We start from the raw sequence: 10,658 nt of genomic DNA, 5'->3' as shown, positions 1-10,658 counted from the left end.
GTCGTCAACGAATTTCTCCCAAACAAACAAGCTCAGCTCAGCTGCTACCTTTATATATTTTACATGCATCTTTTTTGTAATATTATTTCTTCCAGCTCTAAACATTGTATTTTTTTAAGCAAACCAGGAGCTCGATTCCTTTAACTCTGGTTAATTATAATCTCGAACTCAGCTTGGCTGGCCACAAGAATAAACCAAGCTTGAACACTTCAATCTCAGCTCATTCAGCGTATTTACCAGCCTTACCCATGTCTCATGTTCAAACCCAACCATGAGTGTCTTTTGTGCACACACCTAAAAAGTAGCAGGCTCTTTGAGGCCAGAGAGGCGGCCTGGGAACTCTGCATTGTTGGCAGGGCAATTTTAACTCGGCAGCATCATGACAAATATCGTGAGATTTATGAAAATCTTGCAATAATTTCACAAGAAATTACTCGAAAGTTAAAAACAGAAATTTCTCATGATGTTTTCAAAATATCATGATTTTTTCATCAAAACATAAATATCGTTATTTAAAGGCTATTTATCATGAAAAATCATGTGGTTTTTATTTTTAAGTATTTTTATTTATATTTTTTATTTTAAATTTTATTTTTTTTACTGTCAATTTTTCCAAAAAAAATGCAAGAATTTCAAAAAAATAAATAAAATTCTCACGAGTTTTTTGACAGCCAATATTTTGCCATTTTAACTTTTGTCACTGCATGGCCCTAACAAGGCTGGTTTCCAAGATGGCCAAAAGGGTTGTCGATGAGTTGGGTTCTTGCCAGATACCAAACTCAACCCGTACTTAAATCAGACGAAAAAACATTTACAATCCGGTTTCCCCGGTATGTAGCCACCGTAGAAGTATGATATGGTGCATGTGCAGGTACTCTGCAATACAGGAACTCACACTATGGGCATTGGTTTTATGCCCGGCAAAGACCCCAATCACAGCCGTCTTGTCTTCTTTCTTTGTTGCGAAACTAATCTGCCTGCTAGCATGAGCATGACATACATTTTTTTACGCAAGCTTTACCCAAACGGTGAACGTTTATTATGCCAAGCTTTGTCAGCTTCTCAACATTCAAGCATGCCAAAGATTTCAGGACCAATGTTTTTTCCATCACCCAAGCAAAGACAGATACACAGACAAATTAGAATTCAGGTCTACTCGAACCTAACTCTAGTGACATGTGGGCTGGGTCTGTGGATATGTAACTAACCTGGGTAATAATTTTGTATTCTTATTTATTAAGTATAAATATATATTGTAAATACCCTTTTAAGTTACATGGGTCAGGTGTGTGATTCCATTTCTTAACCCCACAGAAGCCATATCAAATACCGGAACCGACTGGTTGTTATTTTGGTGAGTTCCCGTGAATATTGATGGGTCGTGTGTAGAGTAATGAAGATAACAAAAATATTCGCGGAAGCAATTATAGGATCTAACAAACTCACAATCAAAGCACAACACAAGGGTTTACGTGGTTCGGTAAACACAACCTACATCCATGGGAGCACGGAGAGAATAATTCACTATAATAAGAGTGGAGAGTACAAAGTCCAATAGCTTGCCAAAAGCTAAAGAGAACAACAAAAGAATCACAAGAAAAGAGAGATACAAGATTACCTCCCGGGTACACAACCCGGGTCAAAACCCACACCACAACCAACACCTCTCTCTGAGGATCAATGTGTGGTGATGAACCTTCTTCCCTCCTCTTTTTCTCTCCACTCTCTCTCTCTCTTACTTTTTTTCTCTCTGCACACTGTCACTCTGCTCACAGCACCCCTCCACTTGCTCATAGTCACTGCACCCTCTTTTATATATGGCATAAAGCCTTCTAGACTCATTCCAGAAATTGAAGGAATTTTGACCCTTCAACTTCTTCTACATTAATGGGAAGCAGTAGGTGGCTATTCCACTTCCTCACATCATTAATGGAGGGATAGGCTTGGCCCTTCAACTTCTCCTGAGTTAATAGGAAGCAGTGGGTAGCAATTTCACTTTCCCACATCATTAATAAGGGATAGGGCTGGACCCAACAATCTTCCCCTTCAGCCCAAGCGGATACTCCTATTCAACTAATCAACTGGAGTTCATGTCGGCCAGCTGTCGACATGTATTTTGTTTTTCCATCGATAAGGCCTTTGTCAGCATATCAGCACCATTATCATTTGTGAAGATCTTTGCAAGATGAAGTAAATTTTTCTCAAACACATCTCGAATCCAATGGTACCTGATATCTATATACTTTGACTTTGAGTGAAAACTCAGATTCTTGGCGAGATGAATGGCACTTTGACTATCGCAGTACACCAAGTACTTGTTTTGCTCTAAACCCAACTCCTTCAAGAATCTTTTCATCCATAACATCTCTTTTCAAGCTTCTGTAAGAGAAATGTACTATGCCTCAATAGTAGACAAAGCAATACACATTTGCAATTTTGACTGACATGATACAGCTCTCCCTGCAAAAGTGAGTACAAAACCTGGTGTGGACTTTTTTGTATCAATATCTCCAGCCATATATGCATCTGTGTAACCTGTCAAGACAGGTGGTCCACCCCCAAAGCTTAAACAAACTTTAGAGCTCCCTCTGAGATATCTAAAGAACCACTTTACTGCTGCCCAATGCTCTTTTTTTGGATTTGCAAGAAATCTGCTAGCAATACCTATTATATATGTGATGTCTGGTCTCGTACATACAATCGCGTACATCAAGCTTCCGACTGCTAAAGCATAAGAAACTTTCTTCATTTTCTCCTTCTCCTCATCATTTGATAGACTCTGCTTTGAGTTCAGCTTAAAGTGACCTACAAAAGAAGAATCAACTGGCTTTGCATTGTTCATACTGAACATGTCCAACACCTTCTTGATGTATTTCTCCTGTGATAACCATATCTTCTTGGTTTTTCTATCACAAGAGATCTGCATGTCCAATATTTTCTTTGTTGGCCCCATGTCCTTCATTGTAAAAGTCTTATTCAGTTCCTTCTCGAGTCTGACAATTATAGACATATTTTTTCCAAGGATAAAACATATCATCAACATATAACAAGAGAATAACAAAATTCTCACTGAACCATTTTATATAGACACAATGATCTGAAGTCGAACTTTTATATCCATTTTCAACCATAAATAAATCAAATTTCTTGTACCACTGTCTTGGAGCTTGCTTCAGCCCATACAAGCTCATTTTCAACTTGCAGACAAGGTTTTTTTATCTTTGACTTTGAAGCCTTATGGTTGCTCCATGTATATCTCCTCCTCCAAATCACCATAGAGGAAAGCAGTATTCACATCTAGTTGCTCAATCTCCAAGTCCAAGCTAGCAACAATACCTAGAGCAACACGAATAGAAGACATTTTAATAACAGGAGAGAAACTTTCTTCAACGTCAATACCTTTCTTTTGACCAAAGCCTTTCACAAGCAATCTAGCTTTGCACTTTGGTTGAGAACATTGTTCTTGAGTCTTCAACCTGAAAACCCACTTGTTCTTCAAGGCCTTTCTACCTTCTGGTAGTTCCATCAAGTCATAAGTGTGGTTCTTCTTCAAATTCATCTCATCATGCATAGTCATTAGTCGCTGCTCTTTCTGCTCACACTTCTGTACTTCCTAGTAACTCTCTGGTTCACCTGCATCAGTAAGCATCACATACTCATGTGGAGAATACCTTCTGGAAGGTTATGACTCTCTGAAGATCTTCTCAGTTGGGGTTCTGGAGGAGGTTGTTCTCCAACTTCTTCCTGCTCAACATGGCATGTAGGTAAATCAACACCAACATCTCCATCATCTTCCTGCACTGCTCTTCCTTCAACTTGTGTCACTGAAGGAGTAACTGGATCCAAATGGATAGATCCACCTGCAGAAGTCTGAATTGGTACCTCTTTCTTGATATCTTCAAGTGTCTGGTCTTCAAAGAATACCCCGCCTTTGGATCTGAATATCTTCTACTTCTCTAGATCTCATAGCCTGTAGCCGAATTTAGCATCACCATATCCCAAAAAAATGCATTGTCTCATCTTATCATCAAGTTTAGACCTTTTCTCCTTAGGGATATGTACAAATGTCTTGCATTCAAATTAATACCCTCAGGTGCTTGTAGGACACATTATTTCTTGACCACACCCTATTTGCAACATCATTTGTTAAGGCATGAGCAGGAGACAAGTTGATCATATCAATTGTTGTCCTTAAAGCCTCGCCCCAGAATTTCTTTGGTAGCTTGGATTGTGCAAGCATACACCTTATTCTTTCTGCAATTGTACGGTTCAGTCTTTCTGCAACTGCATTGTGTTGAGGGGTATCTGGAACTGTCAACTCATGGCAAATTCCATGAATTTTATAATATTCATGGAATGGACCTGTGTACTCACCACTATTATCTGACCTAATGCATTTCAGTTGTTTTCTTATTTTTCTCTCAACCATAGCATGGAATTGCTTGAATACATCAAGAACATGATCATTGGTTTTCAGAGGGTATGCCCAAACCTTCTTGGAGAAGTCATCTATAAAAGTAACAAAATAAAGTGCATCACTGAAAGTTTTCACATCAGTAAAATCATTAATAGTTTTTGTTCTCAGAGGACCACAAACATCAGTATAAACTCGCTCCAGAATAAGAGATTTTCTATGAAAGGCATTTTTAACAAAAGATACTCTATGTTGCTTACCAGCTAAGCAATAAACACACGAGTTTAGATGTGTACCTTTTAACTCTGTAAGTTGTTCCTCCTTAGCAAGAATCTGCAAGCCCTTCTCACTCATGTGGCCTAATCGACTGTGCCACAAATCAAAAGAAGAGTCTCTAGCTGTATTCAATTGTCCCTTGCATACCTTGTCTTGCATCTTGTAAAAAGTATAACACATATTTCCTCTGGCCTGAACCAATGACCCGCTACTGAGTTTTCACTGTCCTTGGCTGAAAATATTGCTTCTGCCCTCTTCATCAAGCTTTTTTCAACAACAACAACAACAACTACGCTTTCATCCCAAAACAATTGGGGTCAGCGATATGAACCAAAAAAGAAATTCATTTTGGGTCTTCCACATGAATCATTTTTCTCCAATCATTCCTATCCAATGCCATGTCCTCGGTGAGGTTCAAAGCATTCATATCCTTTCCTATCATCACCATCCAAGTCTTCCTAGGCCTACCCCGACCTCTTTTAACTAATATATTTTCCCATTTCTCCAACCTTCTAACTGGAGCATCATTAGGCCTTCGCCGAATATGTTCATCAAGCTTTTTTAATGAAAGCAAATTCAACCTTAAGTTTGGAACATGTCTGACATCCTTGAGCATCAACATGTACCCAAGACTGGTCTCGAGATGAATATCTCCAATCCCTATAATTTCTGATGTTCTTGTGTTTCTCATTCGAACAACACCAAAATTACTGGTCTTTTATGTATTGAAATACTCTCTTCGTGGTGTATCATGGTACGAGGCTCCTGTGTCTATGACCCAATTTGTATCCTGACACACACAGATACATGGATCATAAATAGTAGACAAAATCACAAGCTCACCTTCAACTGTGGTTGCAGTATCTTCTTTGGTTTCTGATGATTCTGCCTCTTTTCTTTTTTTCTGATTTTTATTTGGCTATTTGCACTAATTCTGGAAGTGTCTTTTATTTTCACAATTACAGCAAGTGATGTCCTTCTTTAACCTGGACTTGCTTCTATATCTACGGTCATTTTTTCTGTCATTTGACCGACCCCTGCCTTCGGATGAACTCACCATCAATCCTTCACTAGAATCCTCATTTGGTGATGGTTTTCTCCTAATTTCATTTGAAAATGAGGGTACTTATGACCTCTTCCATATCCAATATTTTTTTCCATAAATTATGGTTGTCACAAGATGCTCATAGGATGTGGGGACAATGAGGTTAGTAACAACAAAGCTTTATCATCATCTTCAAGTTTAACATCTAAACTAAACAAACCAGCAATAATCTTATTAAACACACTAAGATGGTCAATAATGGGAGTATTTTGCTTCATACGAAGACTATAAAGTTTTTTCTTGAGGTGTAACTTGTTGGACAAGTTCTTTGTCATATAGAGGCTCTCTAGCCGCAACCACAATCACACCAGCGGCCTTCAAGTCAATATCAACCCATTCATCATCGATCATGGTCTTCGACTTATTCGCTTTCCCGACAAGGGCCTTGTGAAACCCTTGTTGTACAAATAGAGCTTTCACCTTTTTTTGTCATAAGGAAAAGTTTTCTTTGCCATCAAATCTCTACGCCTCAAACTTGAAGCTAACTGACTTAGAAGACATAACTTTCCATGACTCTCTCTCTCTCTCTCTCTCTCTCTCTCTATATATATATATATATATATATACATATATATATATATATATATATATATATGTGTGTGTGTGTGTGTGTGTGTGTGCAGCAACCGACGGTGAGCTCTCCCCCCCCCCCCCAACTTCTTCTTCTTAAGGCTTTCTTTGATTTGATTTTCTTTTATTAGTTTTTTTATTAATTATTGTTTTTAATTGATTAGGGGTTTTCCTTTGGTTTTTATTTATTGAAACTTTTCCTTTGATTTTCATTGATTAGGGCTTTAGATATTTAATTTGATTAGGATATTTTTCATTGATTTTCTTTTATTAGGGCTTTGAATCAAGATTATTTAATTAGGGCTTCTTAAACTTAATTTGATTAGAGTTTTTCTTGTATTTGATTATGGTTGATTTTCTTTATTCTTCTTTCATTAGGGTTTGAATTAAGGCTTTTATATTTAATTAATTTTATGGTTTATTTATGGTTTCTTTGATTTTGTGGTTTATTTTTCTTGTAGTTTGCGCTTTTTTGGTTTATTTATCTTCTTTGTTTTTTGCATTTTAGGGTTTTATGATTTATTTATGCTTTTTGCATTTGTATATAAAAAAATATGAATTCTTATTTTTTCTAAAATTATCCAAAGTTAAACATTTTGTTCGCACTTGGATCCTATTTGAGATCCATATTTGGGGCTAAAATACATAATTTTTTGATAAACTTTTATAATTAGATCCAATATGACACCGATTAAAGCATTTATATATAAAAAAATATCAATTCTTATTTGTTTTAAATTACCCAAATATTAAACATTTGTTCATTTTTATATCAAATTTGAAATCCACATTTAAAGTTAAAATTTATGATAAACATGTTAAAACACTCATGTGGTTGAAAAAATCAACTTGTATGATTCAAAACGAAGATATCCGACCCATTGTCCATATATGTCGAAGATGTCTACGCAAAATAAAAATTAAATGTTGAACATAAGGAACTTAACAGACAAAACAAATGTTGAATGTTGTTACATAACAGACAAAACATAGGTTGTCTATTATGTTCGTTCAATCTTAGACTAGCCATCAAACATACCCTCAAAGAGTTGGAAACCAAGACCTCTTGGTTATGATAGTGCAACTCCAACAATCTAGGTGTCTCATTAGACCTCACATTCTGATTAAGCTTGAGTTAAGATATCTGCAAGGAGATATGAACTGCCACAAGTCTTAAATATTTTAAACAAAAGATGTGTAATTTTTTAATATTATTCAAAAAAAATATAAAAAACCTAACTCTCAATACAAGACTAACCTTTGAAATATTACAAATACATACCTAGTTAACAAAGCAATTCTCAAATTCTTAACAAAAAAAACAAAGCAATTCTCAAAGTTAGGCATGTATTTATAATATTTCAAAAACTAAGCCATGTTAAACGTGTCTTTGTAATGATTTCATTGGGGGAAGCCGAGCGAGGACACAAGGACACCGATACAGTGAGGAAGAAAAGTGACCGAGCGGTATAGATTAAACTAATAAGGCAAGCATTCCTTGAACTTGTTAGGGTGAGAGACATAAGATGAGTTATTATAAGCATCTCAACTCAAGCCAAGAAGGCGAGAGTCTCCGAAGGCTAAAAATCCAATTTCAAATTCATATTCAAAGCAAAAAATCATGATTTTAGATATAATTTCGTAATTGGATCCATATCCGGGCAAAAAACCATAATAAACTTGTTAAAATATGTAAAATGGTAGACTGATAGGGTCATACAATCCAAAATGAAGTAATTTGACCCATTATCCATGACTGTCTAAATTGTCCGCACATCGTCATCAAACATGGGACATTTTGGAACATAGCATTTGAGTACCGTCTAAACAAATGTTAGACTTGGAACAGTTGTTATTCTTTTTGTTCATTTCATCCAACCCTAGACAAGCCATCAAACATACCCTAAAGATACTGTAAGAACGTCGCCCCTAAGTTGTTCGATATGCTAATGATAAATCTTCTAATGAAAGAAAATTTCTATTATCTAATTGTCTATCAATAGGAGATGTACGAATATCTACATAACCTAACACCGAACCCAGTTAAAAACTTGTTATTTTAGCATATTCTGATGTATTCAAATGGATCGGATATCCAAACCAATAAGCAATATCCATAATCCAGGCCTGCTTTGGAAATTCCCTAAGCTACCTGTAGGTTTAGCATGGGTGAGGGAAGGGGTAAGGTTAGTGTGGAAAATGATATTTTTAATCTTAAGGATGATGACACCCTACTGGATTGAAGAAAGGGATCCTCAAAGGTTAGAACTCTACACAACCAAATCCATAATCACTTTCATGAGGGGCATTCTAGCTTGGAGTGGCTCGGATATACTCAAGCTAGTCGGCTATCGTATTCTAGAGATGGTGTGAGTTGGGGTGTAAGCAGGTTGGATACACAATGATAAACAAAAATCTTGAATCTGAATCCCAACTCCCAAATAGGAATGTCAATGAATCAAACCTGATAGAGTATTCAATCAGATTCGTCTTCATTTAGTTGAATTTGTGATGCAGGAGTAGAGCAGCATGTAGTCTGCGTCCAAGAGCAACTTGTAATCCGGGTCAAAGAGATCCATTTAGATCTAGTTCCAGGTTTTTATTTAAGTTTCATTTAGTTTTAAATATTTTTAATGTAATAGGTACATCTCAAATCCAAAATAGACTTAGGGTTTCCCGTCTTCCCCATAAATACTCATTATAGGGGATTGTTCTGGAGGTTGGTTGAATTGAAATTTATTATTTTCTTCATTTTTATGCAGTAAAATTTCTTCATTTTTATGCAGTAAAATTTCTTTATTTTTTATTAAATCGTTTTTTTTAGTATAGATCGGTATTATTTTTTCGCTAATTTGGCAACCGATTTGCATTGGTCGCTATCAGAGCAAAGATCATCGTCGATGGACGATCTTATTGGTTTCTTAGTTGCATTCATTTCCAGGAGCGTCGTCAAACGATCAGCTACCGGCAGTGTCATGTGGTCATCGGCAATGTCATGTGGTTATCAAATTCTTCATGAACTCGACAAATGACAGAAGAATATAGTAGGAAGATTAGGATGATCGTGCAAGTAAAAAGCGAAAATTGGAGAAATGTCGAAGATTTCTAAGACTGAAAAAGTTGTTTAAAAAATATGCGGCGTTCAAATGCTCAGAGGAAGAACACATGACAACGAGGACCCAAATCAAGAGTGGATCTATGGCATCAACGTTTGATCGTGCACATTGACCACCTTCCACGAGTGGTGTACGGGTGACCATGAACCTCCCACCAGCAGATCTTGATCAGAAGGTGAACCAACAACCACCCCACATGCCTTCGTTGCAGGTCCTTGCATTGTGTCGGTGAGCCACAACTCGTCGGCCTCCTTTCTTCCTCCTCTTATCAATCTCAGCCTAAGAAGGACAGAACCACCAGGTCTGTTTCGTCTGGCAATTTGTTGCTACATGGGACAATCCGGTAGGATCCTCGCCTACCAGCGAGGCCCTCTCCATCGTCAACATCCGGGGAGACCAAAAGGGTGCTCATCGCCCCTCCATCCTCTTCTTCCCATCCTTTTTTGACGAGGTTAGGCCAGACCATGAGCGGTTTCCCGCCCGGAGATCTGCCACCAGGCCAGGCATACCGGCGAGATCCAAGCCCACCGGCGGTGAGCCCTCCTCTGGTTTATCCTCCTTCCCCAATTTTCTCACCCCTGACCTTTTCCCTTTCTCCCTACCACCCACGATGGACCGTCGGCCGGCCAGTGGCCGTCGATCACTTCCACCGACGACTCCCCAAGGTGGGTTGGTGCATGAGGGTGTTCAGTGGTAGGGTTGAACGAACGGGTTTCCTCGAAACCCGATTCGTTTCATCTCACCCACCTCCCATACACCTTTACCTCCATGAAACAATGTTAGGAACCGGTTTTGAAAACCAGAACCAATTCCATCCTAATTCTAACCCATATAACAGTCATTTGGACCCATTTTTATCCATAACCAATTTAGGCCCTATTACCTTATTAAATCCTCCCAAGTCCATTCAACCCAACCCATCTATAAAACTAACCCACATTCAAAGTCTAACCTTCCCATTTGACTCAAGTCCTACTATAAAACCCATTAAAGACTTGGATCTAGTTATACAAAATCTAGACCAACTTAAACTTAATTGGACCCAAAAGCATTTTCAAATGGATTTTTCTTGCTTGACCCAAATATCATGTGTGGATCCATTTGAGAACTTTCTATATCCAATCTGTCCCACCTAGTTTACTTGAAGCGGATCCACATCTTCAAGGAGCTGTTTCTA

The sequence above is a fragment of the Nuphar pumila genome, chromosome 1 (assembly GCF_984573655.1).
Source record: "Nuphar pumila chromosome 1, dmNupPumi1.hap1.1, whole genome shotgun sequence".
Lineage (NCBI taxonomy): Eukaryota > Viridiplantae > Streptophyta > Magnoliopsida > Nymphaeales > Nymphaeaceae > Nuphar > Nuphar pumila.
This window is presented reverse-complemented; position numbering follows the sequence as displayed.